At 42.1% G+C, this 16,562-nt stretch overlaps 1 long non-coding RNA gene across 1 annotated transcript; it reads left to right on the top strand.

The window, feature by feature from the left end:
• The first annotated feature begins 349 nt into the window (after positions 1–349).
• On the top strand, positions 350–842 carry LOC140687995 (uncharacterized). Its single transcript, XR_012062636.1, has 2 exons — positions 350–469; positions 674–842. It is a non-coding gene; the product is annotated as an uncharacterized lncRNA (long non-coding RNA).
• Positions 843–16,562: the final 15,720 nt, after the last annotated feature.

Below are 16,562 nucleotides of genomic sequence, written 5' to 3'. Positions count from 1 at the left end.
GTAGGTGCCTGGCTCTCTCCAGCCTCTCGTCTGTGCCCAAGTGGCTTCTCTTGCATTCCCCCACCAGACCCCCTTCATACTGGGGAGTGGCATGGAAAAGCTGTCATGTGCTTGGGCTCTGGAATCAAAATGCCTTCGTGATCCACTCCGTGACTTAAGCCAGGTGAGCTTAGTGAATTGTTTAAGCTTTCGCTTCCCCAGAACTGCCCAGACATAACTCTTGAGACTGTGTCTAGGACATAATTAATGACACATGGTAGTCATTATGAGCTCATTTATTCATTCATCTATTCAACAGAGAAGTTTAGCATCTGCTATTAACCTGGTGCTGCTCTAGGTGCCGGGAATTAGTAGTGAACCTAAGACCTGCCCGACGGTTTACATTTTAGAGGAGGGAGACAGACAGCTCATAAACATCACAGTTTATCAGGTGGTGATACGTCTGAGGAGGAAAACAAGGCATGCTGAGGTATAACAGCGAGGGAGGTTGCTATTTCGGGAGAAGAAGTTCAGGATAAACTAGGTGAAACTGCAGTAACAAAATGACTCCCAGATCTCAGGGGCTTACTTTGGCGCATGCTACTTGTCTGCTGTGGGCCAGCAGGGATGCTGCTCTGCATCTTTACCATTCTGCAATCCAGGCTGACTGTCTTCATCCTCTGGACTTTCCCAGGTCACTACAGCAGGTGGAAGGCGGAACGTGAAGACATAGATCTGGAAGTGACATTAGCCAAGGCAAGTTGCATGCTGTACCTGACTTCAAGGGTGGCAGGGAATGCGGGGCCCTACCTTGTGCCTGGAAGGAGAGGAACCAGAAATATCAATGTGTTGAGTAATCTTCATTTGCCCCAGACATGCTCTCTATCCTTCTCTGCCCTGTTCTGTGCCCTTACACCTGAACTGCAAGGACTGTATCACCAGTGCTCCCTTGCCCTCTGACTCCCGGTTGGATTTGGCCAAAAGTGTGCACTGGCAGCGGGAAGATGGTTGAGCTGACGGGGAAGACCTAGGGGAGGAGGGGAGGGTGGTGCCCCACACACTCAGGGGACAGGAGCCAGGCCCATGTGGCCGGAGCCATGAGTGTGGTGGGGTGCAGCTGGTGGGGAAGTGGAAGGAGTCCAGACCAGAGAGGTGGAGGCCCAGACCACAGCAGACTCTGCTAGGGGATGGGAGGGATTTGGGATCTGATTCTGAGTGACATAGGAAACCATGGAGGGGTTTTGACTATGTGAGCAACTTGACTGGCCTTACAGTTTTAAAGGACCACTTTGATTTTAGGGACAAAATGGAGGTGGTGAGTTAGGAGGCGAATGTGGGAGTCTAAGTGGGAGATGTGGAGGCTTGGACTAAAATAAGAGCCATGGAGGTGGTGGGAAGGGGCCAAGTAAGGGTCGCATGTTTGAGGCAGAGATGACATAAGATTTGCTGACCCGTTGAATGTTGGCATGAGAGAAAAAGAGATCTCAGGAATAACTCCAGGTTTTGGCCTGAGAGGGAAAGATTGTGGGGGATGCAGTTTTAGGGGAGGTGAGGGTAGAAATCATGTTCTGTTTCCATCATATTAGGTTAAAGATACCTGTTAGACCTCGAAGGGGAGCTGTTGAGTTAGTGGTGAGAGGGAGAGGTCAGAGGGAAATAAAAATTTGGTGGTTTGTAATGGTAGGTGGTACTTGTACTTGAAGCCAAGACGCGGACGAGCTCTCCCAGGGAGGGAGGGTCGTGGAGGAGAGAAGAGGTCTGAGGATCAAGAGCGGAGCATCCTAACACTTAAAAATTTGGAAGATAAGGAGGCCCCAGCAAAGGAGATGAGGAGGAAAATTAAGTGAAGCAAGCGTTTCAAGGAGGAGGGGCTATCAACTGTATCAGATGCTGCTGAGAGACTGAGTGAGATGAAGACAGTCTTCAGGTCTTAGTTTAACACTGGTCCTTCTCCAAGAAGTCTGCTCTCACCCCCCAGAGTGGCTTCAGTAGCCTCTGACGTGCCCCCATACAGCACCGTGTCTCCCCCATTCTGTAATTATCGTCCATCATGTCGCTCTCCCCCGCTGTGTGCAGTTCCTTGCGGGCAGCGATGGTATCTTACTCATTAATCACACTGAGCTCAATGCCAAGCACTTAGTAGAGTTAAATTAATATTAGTTCACAAAAAATGAATCAATCAAGATACTGTACACACCCATCCCCCTGTCCCGCCCACCAATGCATTCACTGTCCAAGGCTCCAAATTGTATTCCCAGGAGCTGAAGTTCCCTATTTTTCAACCTTGCAGGGGCCTGAAGACTGTGGGCTCTTTTTAAGCATTTCCATTATAGTAGTTACGGTTCTACCAATGTTCCTTATCCTTATGACGCTGAGAGCTTCTGGGACTGTTTCCACTAGTCAAGCAACCTGGGTACCACGGGATGGAGATGCAGAAACATGGAGATACGGATTTACAGATTGTCTTCCTTGGTGATGACTTACTGAATTCTAAGACAGAGACAGAAGTGGGGAGAAGGAGGTGAGAGGAATAGGGAGGGAGGGAGGTTAGGCAGGGGAGAGGGGGGCAGAGGGATGCTGGGCAGGAAAGGAGGCAGGAAGAAGGAGAGAGCTAGGACAGGGGTAGTGGCATAGTAAGTATAACAGAGATGGCCTTTGGGAAATGAGCATTTTCTCCTCTGCATCTCAGAAATGGTTCAGCACAATCCCCTCGTTTTACAGAAGGGAAGTTGAAGCTGAGAAGTGAACAACTTACCTTGGTGGTGTGGCTGAGCCAGCCCAGGCTGCATTTTTTGTGTCTGTCAGTTCAGCGCATCTGTGATGTAGTGGTGACTTTGGAGACAGGAATAGCTGTCTCCTTCTCCAGGCAAATATCTTCTGCTTATTCAGTGATACCTGAAACTGCTTTAAAAGACAAGCTTCTTGCTCCACAATTGAGAGAAGAAAGACTAAAACTGCAAATGATGGAGCAAGATGGGGATGCTTCTTTGCGAAGAGGCAAAGGATGGTAGTTCCTCAGGGAAGGGGCAGGGAAGAAAGAGGCATCGCAGGGTCCCGCTGGGAAGAGGGCACGGGAGGGACAGGAAGGAAAGGCAGGAGGTGTGGAATTCAGACTGAAATTGGGTGGGCGAGAGGGAGGAGAGCAATCTGGCTGTCCAAGTTCTGAGCATGAATAGAAACATCTCACAATGGAGCAACTTGACGGAACGCATTATGAAAGTGGAAGAAAGGGAGGGGGGCCCCGTTCTCATCCAACTAGTGAGTGTCAGGTATAAGTCTTGATTCTGCTCCTGTTGGGGAAGCAAATGGTCTGCAGAGGAGGGTTTCAGTTAGAGGAGTTGAAGTGAGACCGAGTTGGGATGTTCTCCTGCTGGTGACCACCTCGGTGCTCTCCTGGGCAGCGCCCATCCTGCCCTGTTGACCACTGCGGGTGGGAGAGTCAGGGTGCATCCCAGGCTTGTTGAGATCTGCAAAGCTGGGTAGTCCTGAGGTTCAGTGGTGGGCTTGGTCCTCAGTCCTGTAAGCTGAGTCTGGGTCTGCTGGAGTCTGCAGGCTTTGCCAGACTCTGTCTCACCTACATCGTTCTAACAGTGCTAATTTCCAAACCCAGTCATTTCCACAAAGAGCCTGGCAGCCTCACCTCCCTTCTCAGTGAAGGCTTAATAGCAGAGCTCTGAAGCCGGTCTCGTTGCTAAGCCTTCATTATTTCCACAACATATACTACAGGACTCCTACTAATACACCGTGCAGCATTGTCCTAATTAAAACTTAACGACTCCTGTCATATTAAATGAGTGGAGTCCATTGGATTAGCCAGGGCTCTGGCTTGCTGTTGTGTGTTTGTTTACTTGTTAATTGGCCGAGTTCAATCATCTGTGGCAGCCTTTTCTTCAGTACAAACGACTGACACTTCAGACTTGATCTGTTGGGGAGCCCTGGCCTGGGAGGTGAGATATTTGATAATCGGTCCCACTGTGCATCTTGTAAAGCTGTTGAATTGAGGTTCTCTTGGAGTAAAGAGAGCATGATCTTCACCACCCTCCCCCGTCCTATGGATGCTGCAAATCTACCTAAAGTGGGGACATCTGAAGAGCCCCTTCATGTGCTCCCCTCTGGAAGAGCTTTGATCCAAAGAGAGTAGCTTCCTAGGTCTAGCGGTCCAGCAGGGATTGGAAGGCTAGTGTATCCAGAAACAGCCTTACGGGTCAGACATATTTCCAATTCACAGATGAAAAAACTGTGGCTCAGAGAGATTGGGCAGCTTGCCCAAGTTCACACAGCTAGTACCCCCCTGTGGTTTCGGTGTCCCTCCTCAAAGCACACACCCACCACAGCATCCATCACGTGTATCTACCGCCATTTACCCACCTGCCTCCCATACCAGCCTGGGAGCTCTGAAACACCCAGCTGCTTCATGGTGGGCAGGTGTAGTTCATGTCATTAAATGATGGTCCTGTGTGTAGATGGTCACTATGGGAGCCCATGGCTATGAGACCGTATCCCTCACCTGTTACCTGATGGCTAAATTTCCATAATTCGGAATTTATTCTTTTGGTTTAAGGCTCATATTTTGTGAAACAGTGGCAAATACTGGTGGGAAATGCATTTGCCAGGTGTTACCATTTTCACCTACTTGTGAATGAATACCAGCACTTTCTCCAGAGATGCAGCCTCCTCTCACAGGGGCAGGGACTACAATCAGAGAGGTCCCACAGCTCCTAGGTGGCAGCTCCTAGGTGGCATAGTCGGGGCTAGAACACATGCCCTTTGCGTTCCAGCCAGGTCTTTTCCGCTTTGTGTGATGCTCAGAGGGATGGCTTTGACTGTGTGAGTGAAGGAGGGCACCTGGGGTGCTGGGTCCCCGGGGCCAGGAGGGTTGTGGAAGAACTCCCAGCCTAGAGATGAGGGGTCCCAGGGAGAGTGGCCAGCTGTTCTCTCCCCACAGTGCACAGGGCATGCCCGGGGCTCCCTCCTTCACACCAAGGTGGGTTATTGTTACTGTCAGAGTGAATACCCTACCCTTCTACTGCCAGTGGTGTTCAGAAAATAACCCAGGCTGTTATTAACTGGTTAGCATAATTTAGAACCAGCATGAAAAAGAGGGAAAGAAAAGGGGAGCAAGGGAGAGCGTTTACCCAGGAGGGAGACAGCACAGCCTCCAGACGGCTCTCCCTGAGGCTGTGCTGGCGTCCAGGTCCGCCTGGAAGGCTGCAGCCAGCGTGTTGGCAGCTGTGGAGCCCCACATGTGTGAGCTGGCCCTGACCTGACTGCAGTGGTCAGTGTGCCCTGCTCTGCACAGACCGTTCAGGGAGATGTTCGTTACCATCCAGCGCACTTTGCACAAAGGCAGAAAGATGTGTAGGGGATCCTAGAATGTTCGTTGCTATAGCAACATCTGCCTTTATTATCACCTAAACCCATTCACTGTATAAATATAGTAACTATTTGACTTCTCCACCCCCAGTCCACTTGGTAGGATTTAAAAAAAAATTGTGACAACCCAAAAGAAAAAAAGAGAAAGCCCCAACAAACCGCAGTCTCACGAGGGTGTGTGTGAAAGGGACTCCTTGGAGGTGAGGAGATCGTGAGGACGTGTGTGGTTGGGGTGGATTTTCACAGGCTGCAAGTTAGTGGAGAGGCTACTCCTTGCAGCCAGTTCTGAAGGGGTGCATTCCTAGAAGTAATGGGACAAATTTCCAGGTGGAAAGTTGAAAGGAGAGGAATGAAGTGGTAGAGGTGGAGATGAGGGGGCTATTGTGGTGGAAAACAATCTCATTTGTAATCAGACAGGCCTGGGCTCAAATCTGACATCACTGCTTATTGCCTGAGTAACACTGGACCATGTGCTTCCCCTGGACCTCAGTTTCCTCATTTGTCAAATGGGAAAACCGTAACTTGCAGCTGACTTCAGCAGCTTGAGCTCCTTGGGCCAGAGCTTGAGATTTTTTCACCAGCAGACGTATATTTCCTATGCACCAGTTCAGTCCTCTGCAGGGGAAGGTGAAAAGTGAAAGGGGGCGGGCCCAGCAGGGGTTGGTGAGGGTGATGGTTGTGCAGGTGTGGACAAGGGGGCCATGCTGGCCGGGGAGAGCTGGGCAGGCAGGGCAAAATGGGGAGTGGGAGGAGACGGCTCCTGCCAGTGGGTGTTCCATGGGCTGTTTCCTCCTGAAGGTCAAGTTTCCATGTGTGGAGCTGTTGACCAGGATTGGGTGGGGGTGGAGAAGGAAGCCACAGGCAGAAATTGAGCACCTAACAGCCATTTTTGGAGAGCCTGCTGTGAGCCAGGCCCCATGTTGGGAACTCCTTTGTGAAGATTCACAGCTAGAGTTCCACAGAGGCCGGAGGGACCACCGCTGCATAAAGAACAGAGCTGCTTTCTCACACCCATCCTGATTCCCCAGCTTCCTTGCTCCCTGAGATGAATGGATTTTTTGCTTGGAATCCAGATAACAAGAGCAAATATGTAGCACTTGCTACTCTTTACAAATATTAATTCTTTTAACACTCACAATAATTCCATAACTTAGGAACTAATATTGTCCCACTTTGCAGATGAGGAAACCAAGGCACAAAGAATGACATACACAGGAGTAGCGTGGTCCCATAAGGTACTGGCTCCAAGCGTGAAACCCAGTTCAAGAGCTTCCTTTTCTATAATTCTCATGAGAGAATAATATACATAAGGCATTTAGCCTGCACCTGGCTGCATTAAGTGTGCAATAATGTTATTATTACTGCAGTGATTGTTATTTTCTGGTGGGACTATTGTCAGGCCCATGAAGTTCGACCTTTTTTTTTTTTTATTTTTGGAAATGGCTCTCTTTGCCCTCAGTATCTTGGCTTGGGAGAATCTCTTTCCTTTGTGACTGGAAATCTCTAGAAACAAGTAAATCCTGTTAGGAGTGAGGGAGGTGGGGTGGAGGAGCCAGGCAGTTGGACGAGGGCTCTGCAGCCAGAGTCATTGCTCAGGAGACCCTGATAATAGTCAGACAGGCCTGAGTTCAGATCCTGCCTCAGGCATGACTAGCTGCACATCTCTGGGCAGGTCTGTTCAACCTTCTGAACGCTGCTTGGAGTGCTGTTGGGATGATTAATGACAGGAGGCATGGAAGGCTCTTCACATGACACCTGGGAAACATGTAGGAAGTGCTTGGTCAACATGGCTACTGTGACGATGCAGACAGTGATGCTGATGGTGGGTATGGGTGATGAAGATGCTGATTTGAATTCTTCCTGCTGCCATTTTCTTACTCTCTCTGCTCCTTAGCAGTTTCCCAAAAAGAGGAGTGAAGAGCAGTGAGCTGCTGGTGCAGCTCCGAGAAGTCCTGCAGTAAAAGCATCTGCCTCATTATGTTGAATCTAGATTTTTTTCAAACTTATCTGAGCGCAGACCTCTTTGAGCAGAGAATCCGGGGCTGGGAGACAGTGGTTCCAGCACCTAGAAAACTGTTATCATAGCCTGCAGTGGAGTTGGGTGCTCCCAAGGGGCCATCTGGGTGTATGGGAAGTGGCCGTGGCTCTTTCCTCCCCTTCCTCCTGCCTCCGAGAGCTGTACTGATGCTAACAGTGGAGATGTTAGCGTCAGAGTGATCAACTGCCCTGCTTTGCCTATGACTTTCTAGGCTTTAGCTCTGAAGGTCCTGCATCTTGGGGCCCCCCCATTAGTCCAGGGAAAACTGGGGTGCTTGGGCAGCCTGGTTAGTCCCCTCCTGTTCCCTCTCCCTCATCCCCACGAGGCTAGAGTGCTTCGTCTCACAGGGAGTGCAAATGCGCCAAGTGGGAACATGGATGAGACTACATGCAGCAACTTAGAATATGCTAATTTTGGATCCAGATGAAAACCCAAGTATGATAATAACTGGATATAAAAATAAGACTGAAAACTCCATAATAAGGAAACATCATCTATGATTCCCCCCAGTGACTGCATTCTCCAGTACCTTGCATACCAACTGTTTCTTTTTCCCTTTAACAATCAAGCCACCAATTGTTTTCTTGTCCTGAGAGTAAGGCTGGCTTGCTGAGCCAGAGGAGGGAGGTAGGGGTCTTAGGGGGTGAGTTCTAGAAAGCTGACAGCAGGCTGGGGAGAAATGGTGTGGTGAGAGTAAGCTGGAGGGGCACCAGACCCTGATCCCTGCTGGCTGGACACTGTTGTAGGTCACAGGGTTCTGATGGGGGCATTGTTTGCCACACCACAGCATAAACCAAGAACTTACAGTGCCACAGCCCATTGCCCCCACCTGCTACCAGTCACTAGCTTTGTCTTCCTTGTATGTGTCAAGGGGACATCTCCCTAAAATTAGTGATAGAAGCATCTATTTAAGCCTTCCCCACTCAGCTATGGAGCTGAACTGCTCTTCTTAGGCCCTTTCATGTCTTCCTTCACTCAGTGTGCTTTGTTATAATTGTTTTAAAATAACTTGTTTTAAAGTGTGTTCTGGTTATCTACAGCTGCATGATAAACCACCCCAAAACGTACTATGCTCAGACTCTGTGGAGCAGGGATTCTAACAGAGCACAGTGGGGATGGCTTGTCTGTTTCAGGATGTCTGGGGCTTCTGCTGGGAAGATTTGAACAACTGGGAGTGACTTGAAAGAGCAGAATAGAATGAGCGTGCTGTCATGTCTCTTCTTACATGGGCACTGATCCCATTCATGAGGGCTCCATCCTCATGACCTAATGACCTCCCGAGGGCCCTGTCTCCTCATATCATCACACTGGGGGTTAGGATTTCAGCACAAACATTCAGTCCAAAACATGTATGATGGCTTAGAGCTCCAACAGCAAATGTCCCAGCTGACAAGGCAGAAGCCACAGGGTCCTTCCTGACCTAACCTCCATAATACTCTAGGTTGAAAGAGTCTCAAACCCACTCATATTCAGGGGGAGGAGATACAGAATCCACTTTTCAATGGGAAGAATATCAATGGATTTGTCTGACTATTCAGCATTCAAGAGGTTTGTTCACTATGTAAAGAAATGAAATCCCAAAGACTAAGCCAAAGGCATGGTTAATAATGTGGATAATTTGTTTTTGTTAATGTTTCCTTGAAAAAGAATTTCTTTAAATCGCTCAACAAAATGAATACCATAAATGATAGGGACTACTGACGAAGCTGTTTCTTGGACAGAGATTCTTAAGGCCATCTTACAAAATGAACAACCGAAAAAACAAATGATAATTCTGTGGTCAAATAAGTTTGGAAAATGCTTTGTAGTATACATAAGCCCCCTCTTGAAGAGTCACAATGAAGACTGACACATTTAAGTCCCTGAGAAGTCCTGCAGCAAAGAAGTATTTTCCTTTGGAGTTTAGATTTTTCCAAAACCCATTGAGCACAGAATCTTTACAATTTTCTTTTTAGGTTGCCCTAACTGTTGCAATCTTGCTGAATTAATGTTCCTTGGGCTCTCTTTAAGAAAGGCTGTTCTGACTCCCAAGTTCCAGAGCTAGCTTCTTCAGAAGAATGAGTCTTAAAGTATTATTCAATAACTTTCCCCCAATAATTGTAGCATAAATTTCAGCACTGGATTTGAATATTTGTACCAGACCAATTAAATCAGACTCTTTGAAGGTGGGGTCTGAGCACTGCCATTGTTGAAAATGCCTTGATTAATTCTAATGTACAGTCAGGTTGAGGGCCATCGACTTAGACTATGATCTCAGAGAATGTCTGTTCATTCTTGGGAGGTTGCTCACTTTGTCCAACCGTTACTTGCTGGAAAATTGGGAGAACAAAGAGGCAGATTTACAGTTCCTACTGAAGGGGGTGTCATAAAAGAGACAGACCAGATGTGGAGCACCTGTACTCACCCTGTTCCTCTCCATGAGTTTTGGATCACTATCCCCCCAACACCACCACGTCTGCTCATCTACTCCAGATTGCATTGTCAAAGTCATTACTGACAGTTTTGCTGAAGTCCATCATATAATAAAGGTGACCTTAAAAACAAAGGGTAGAGGAGTTTGGGGAGGAAGGGGAGTCTAACAGCTGAGCTACTGTGGATATACCATTATTTACTTATTGAACCATTTCTTCTTTGTTTGTTTCAAGGTCAGAAGGACCTGTTATATGACATTGCATGAACATAACTGCCCATAAATCCTAGCCTGCATCTTGTATTATTTCCTTAGGATGAATTTCCAAGAATAGAATTACTGGATCAAAGAAGAGAGGATTTTTAGGACTCTTGACATACATCACCAACATCCCCCTAGAAAATCTGAATATCCTGATTTTACTTCCTTTGGGTATATATCCAGAAATGAGATTACTGGGTCATATGGTAGTTCTATTTTTAATATTTTGAGGAAACTCCATGCTGTTTTCTGTAGTGGTTGTATCAATCTACATTCCCACCCACAGTGTACAACATATCCCTTTTCTCTGCATCCTTGCCCACACTTATCTTTAGTCTTTTCAATGACAGCCATTCCACCAGGTGTGAGGTGGTATCTCACTGTAGTTTTGATTTGCATTTCCCTGATGATTAGTAATGTTGGGCATCTTTTTATGCACATGTTGACCATTTGTGCATCTTCTTTGGAAAAAGTCTCTATTCAGGCCCTCTGCCCATTTTTAAAATAGGATTTTTTTTTGTTTGTTTGAGTGTGATTTTCTTACATATTTTGGATATTAACCCTTTATCAGATATGATTTACAAATGTTTTCTATCATTCTGTAGATTGCCTTTTAATTTTATTGATTATTTCTTTTGCTGTGCAGAAGCTCTTTAGTTTGACGTAGTCCCTCTTTGTTATTTTGGCCTGTTTGCTTGTTCTTCAGGTATCATGTCCAAAAATTGTTGCCAAGACCAATATCAAGGAGCTTTCCCCCTGTGTTTTCTTTTAGGAGTTTTACAGTTTCTGGTCTTATGTTTCAGTCTTTAATTCATTCGAGGTAATTTTTGTGAGTGGTATAGAATAGGGATCCAATCTGAGGCTACTACATGAGATTATCCAATTTCCCAGCACTGTTTATTGAAGAGATTATCCTTTCTCCATTGAATATTTTTAGCTCCCTTGTCAAACATCAGTTGACCATATATATTGAGTTCGTTTCTGGGCTCTCAGGTCTGTTCCGTTCATCTTTGTGTCTATTTTTATGCCAGTATCATACTATTTTGATTACTGTGCCTTTGTAATATAGTTTGAAATCAGGAAGTGTACTGCTCCCAGCTTTATTCTCTGGTTTGTGTCAGCTATTCAAGGTCTTTTGTAGTTGCATACAAATTTTATGATGTTTTAAAAAATTTCTGTGAAAAATTGGAATGTTGCTAGAGATTGCACTGAATCTATAGATGGTTTTGGGTAGCCTGGACATTTTAATGATATTAATTCTTCCAATCTATGAACCAGGACATCTTTTGGTTTGTGTCTTCTTCAGTTTCTTCCACGAAAGTCTTATAGTTTTCAATGTACAGGTCTTTCACCTCCTTGCTTAAATTTATTTCTAAGTATTTTGCTGTTCTTGAAGCTATTGCAAATAAGATTGTTTATTTCTTTTTCAGATATTTTGCTGTTAGTGTATAGAAACACAACTGATTTTCAGAAAGAAAAACTTATTGGGTAAATTAAATCATGCATATTCTTTAGTCTGTTTTCTCTTCAAAAAGTAAGATGGCCAATACCTTTACAAACATGACAATCAATTTTTTTTCTTTTATTCATTCTCCCCAGTCAGAAGTAGAAAACATTTAGGTTGCTAAAAAAGATCAAGAAACCCTTTCTTTTTAATGGATATTGCAAACAGCAGATTTTTAAAATGGATATTGCAATTAGCAGATGTGAGATTTTCCCCTGAGCCTCTTATTAGAATGGCCCCCAATCTGTCTCTGCAAGTCTCAGAATCTTACTTTGCAGAACTTGGCTTCTAGCCTGAAGATGCCTCCTAAAATGAATTTTAAATAAGATACAGATTTAAGTAAAGTTGTGAGTTAGATCCTTCTTATGTTTGTCCTTCCAATTGTCTGGATAACTCAATTAATGCCTACTAAGTGTCTTGCACTGTAGAAGATGTGAAGTACAGGTGAGCTTTGTTATTCATAGATTCCATATTTATGACTTTGCTTAAATTTATTGTAATCCTAATCAGCGGCTCTCTTATGGTCATTTGTGGACATGTGTAGTACAGGGAAAATTTGAGTTGCTCGAAACGCACATTCCCAGCTGAGGCAGCACAAGATGTTGCTCAATTTTCTCTCTCATACTCTAAATAAATGTCCTTTTTGCGGAGTATTTAATGCCATGTTTTTGGATTTTTCTTGGTGATTTCCCTATTTAAAATAGTCCCCAAGGGTAGTGCTGAAGTGCTGTCTAGTGTTCCTAAGCACGAGAAAGCTGTAATGTACATTAGGGAGAATATATGTGTGTTAGATAAGCTTTATTCAGTCATGCCATATAGGACTATTGGCTGTGAGTTCAATGAATCAACATGTGTTAAGTAAATAAGGTGTCTTTAAACAGAAACACACATAAAACAAGGTTATGTATGGATTCGTTGATGAAATGTCATGACCAGAGTCTTACAAGAGTCTAGCCCTGTATTTCCCTAAGAGCTCAGCATCGGCTAATTTAGTGTTCACAGCAACTGTCTGCAACATAACCATCAGGAACAACCAGAACTAATTGTATATCAAATGGTGACAGTTTGCCTTGGGAGATGAGAGGAATGCACATAAAACAAATAATGAACAATGTAAACAGTAAAAGTGGTATAAATATCAAAGAATAGAAAAATCAGGCCGAGCTAGAGGAAGGCTTTGTGAAAGCAGTGGTCGTAAATCTGAACTCTGGGAATGAAGTGGGTTTATGTAGACCCGGGAAGCTAGGAGAAGGAATGATGAATAGTCTTGCTTGGGGAGAAGAGGTTGTAAGCCAACTTGTTTGAATTTCAGGATAATTTTGAATCTGAGGCATAGGAGAAATAAGAGCAGAAAAATAGTGTGGGGGGAGGTTATGGAGAGTCCTGAATATTAGTCTGAGAGGGTCTGGGTTTGTTCTTTAGACCAGTTGTTTAAAAAAGAAACAAAATAACTTTATTGAAGCTTAACTTGCATAAAGTAAAATGCAATCATTTTAACTGTACAGTTTGATGAACTTTGACAAATGTATACATTTAAATAAACATCATCACAATCAAGATATAAAACATTTCTAAGCCCCCAAAATAGTCCCTCATATTCCCTTTGCAATCAATACCCCATCACCAATAATACTAGGCAAAAAAAAGTAGTATAGATTTTTCTTTTATAGAATTACATATAAATGAAAGATCATGTACTCTTATGTGAACGGCTTCTTTGCTCAGCATAATGTTTTTGAGATTTATCCATTTTGTATATAGCATATAGTTTTTTAAAAAATGCTAAACAATATTCTATTCTATGGATATACCAGAATTTGCTTATCCATTCAGCTGTTGTTACAACTTTTAGGTTGTTTCCAGTTTTGATCTATTGTAAATAAAGTCACTATGGCCATTTATGTACAACTCTTTTTGTGGAAATACATTCTCATTTTTCTTGGATAAATACCTAAGAGTAATATGCTGGGTAATATAATAATAGTATGTTTAACTTTTAAAAAATCTGCCAAACTGTTTCCAGAATCGTTATAACATTTTATATAACCCCAGCCATACATGAGAATTCCAGTTGCTCCGTTATCTTAACAACTAATATAGTCGGTCTTTTAAGTGTTTGCCATTCTAGTGGATGTGCAGTGGTATCTCATGGTAGTTTTAACCTACATTTTCTTCAAGACAAATACTGTTAAACATATTTTCATTTATTTGAGATTTTATATCTTATTTTGTCAAGTATCTGTTCAAATACATTGCCATGTAAAAAATTGGTTGTTTGTCTTACTGGCCTGGAGACATTCTTTAATTAATCTGTGTATTAGTCTTTTGTCACATATATGTGCTATGAATTTTCTCTTGTGTCTTGCTTTTTCATTGTTATAATGGTCTCTTTTGAAGAGCAGAAGTTTTTCTTTTTGATGAAGGTCAATATACCTTTTTTATTTTTTAATGATTCATGCTTTTTGTATCCTCTCTAAGAAATCTTTGTTTTGCCTATCCCAAGGTCACAACAATTTTCTCCTCTGTTTTCTTCTAGAAGTTTCATAGTTTTAGCTTTTTAAAAAAATTTACTCATTTATTTTTTTAAGAGGTAAGTAATTAGGCTTACTTACTTATTTTTGAAGGAGGTACTGGAGATTGAACCCATGATCTTGTGTATGCTAAGCAGTTTTAGTTTTTACATTTAAGTCTATGATCCGTATCAAGTTAGTTTTTGGTATGATGTGGAGGAAGATTGAGATTTATTCTTTTCTATATGGATATCCAGCTATTTCAGTGGCACTTGTTGAAATAACTCCCTTTTCCCCACTTTATTCCCTTGACACTTTTGTCAGAGTGATAATTGAGCCATATAAGTGTGGATCTATTTCTGGACCCTCAATTGATTTATATAATTATTCTTATACCTAAACCACATTCAGCTCCATTGATTTATATAATTATTCTTATACCTATATCACATTGTCTTGATTACTGTATTATGAAATGTGGCGCTATATCCTAGGTTATATTCCTTGTGATATTAACATAGGCACTTCAGTTTTCTTTTGGTTAGTGTTTGCATCATATACCTTTTAAACACCATTTTAGTTTTAACTTATTTTTGACTTTATATTTAATATTGGTTTCTACTAGACAGCATACGCTCTTGGGTTATGCTTTTTTTATTCAGTCTGACAATCTCTGCCTTTTAATTGGACAATTTCGATCATTTGCATTTAATGTAATCATTGATATAGTTGGGTTTAAATCTACATCTTTCTATTTGTTTTCTCTGTATTTACTTTAATCTGTTCTTTTGTCATATTTTCTTTTCTCTACCTCTTTTTTGATTGAATATTTTGTAGTATTCTATTTTTCTCCCAACTATTGACTTACTAGCTATATTTCTTGTGTGTTTGTATATGTGTGTGTGTTTGTAGGGAAGTGTTTGCTCTAAGGTTTACAATATGCATCTTTAACTTAACATAGTTTACCTGTAAATAATATTATACTTCTTCATATATAACATAAGAACTTTAAAGTAATATACTTCTGTGTTTCCCTCACCTGTCCTCTGTGTTACTGTTGTTATACATTTTACTTCCACGTATATTATAAACTCCACAAAACATTCTTGTTAGTTTTTTTAAACAGTTATCTTTAAAAATATGAGGAAAATGATTTTTACATTTATCCTCACACTTACTATTTTCAGCTTTCTTCATTCATTTGGGTAGCTTCAAGATTCTATCTAGTATTATTTTCCTCCTCCCTGAATAACTGGATTTACATTTCTTGGATTGAAGACCTTCTGGCAACAAATTTTCTCAGCCTTTGTCTGAAAAATAGTTAGTTTGGCTTCATCTTAAAATTTCATTTTGATATTTTCACCAGATTTAAAATTCTAGATTGGCAGGTTAATTCCGATTTTTCAGCACTTTAAAAATGTCATTCTGTTGTCCTCTGGCTTACATTGCTTCTGATTAGAAGTCTACATGAATCTTACCTTTGTTGCTCTGTATGGCATGTCTTTATTTTTTCTCCCTGGTTTTCTTTTAAAAAGATATTCTCCTTGTCACTGGTTTTGAGAGATGGATTTATGATAGTTTTCTGATGTGTTTAGGCTTCTTAGACTATATGCTTAAACTGCTTATTCAATGCCTTTGGTCTGTGGTTTTATAATTTTTATAAAATTTGGAAAACATTCAGCCATTATGTATTTAAGTTTGTTTTTATTCTTCCCCTGCTCCTCTCTGGAGTTCTAAATAAACATGTTAGACCACTTGATATTGTCCTACTAGTTACTGAGATATGAGTATTTTGCTTTGTCTTATTTTTTTCTTCTCTTTATTCTTCATTAGATTAGTTTAGACTGTTATGTTTTCAAGTACATTGTTATTTTCTTCTGCAGTATTTAATCTGCTTTTAATGCTCTTCAGTGAACTTTCATTTCAAACAATGTATTTTAATCTCTAGATGATCTATGTCATTTTTATTTATATGTTCTATTCCTCTCCTCACATGTTCATGTTTTCTTTTAAATGCTTACACATAGTTGTAACACTTAAAATTGTTTTTTTTACATCCTTGTCTGAAAATTCCCATCAGATTTGTCATTTCTAGATCTATGTTCATTGACTGATTTTCTTCATCATTTTGAGTCACAGTTTTCTGCCTTTTGCAGTTTTAATAATCATTTTCATTTGAAACTGAACATTGTGAATTTTTCTTGTTGAGTGCTTCATTTTGTTGTATTTCTTTAAAGAGTTTTGACAGGCAGTTAAGTTATTTGACGATCAAACTGATCCTCTTGAGGTTTGTTTTAAAGTTTTTTGTTTGTTTGTTTTTTGTTTTTTAGGGCAGGTCTGGAGCATATTTTAGAGTTCCAATATAGTAGGGTCCATTTGCCACATTACTAAGCTTTGGCCCTTCTGGTGTCTTTACCGAATGCTTTAAGAATTAAGTGAGATCTGTCCACTCTGAATGATGAAAACTCAAAAGATTTCAGATCTGTT

Source organism: Vicugna pacos, chromosome 21, assembly GCF_048564905.1.
Source record: "Vicugna pacos chromosome 21, VicPac4, whole genome shotgun sequence".
Taxonomy (NCBI): Eukaryota; Metazoa; Chordata; class Mammalia; order Artiodactyla; family Camelidae; genus Vicugna; species Vicugna pacos.
The sequence above is the reverse complement of the archived record's forward strand: the minus strand, read 5'-3'. Positions and strand labels throughout refer to the sequence as shown.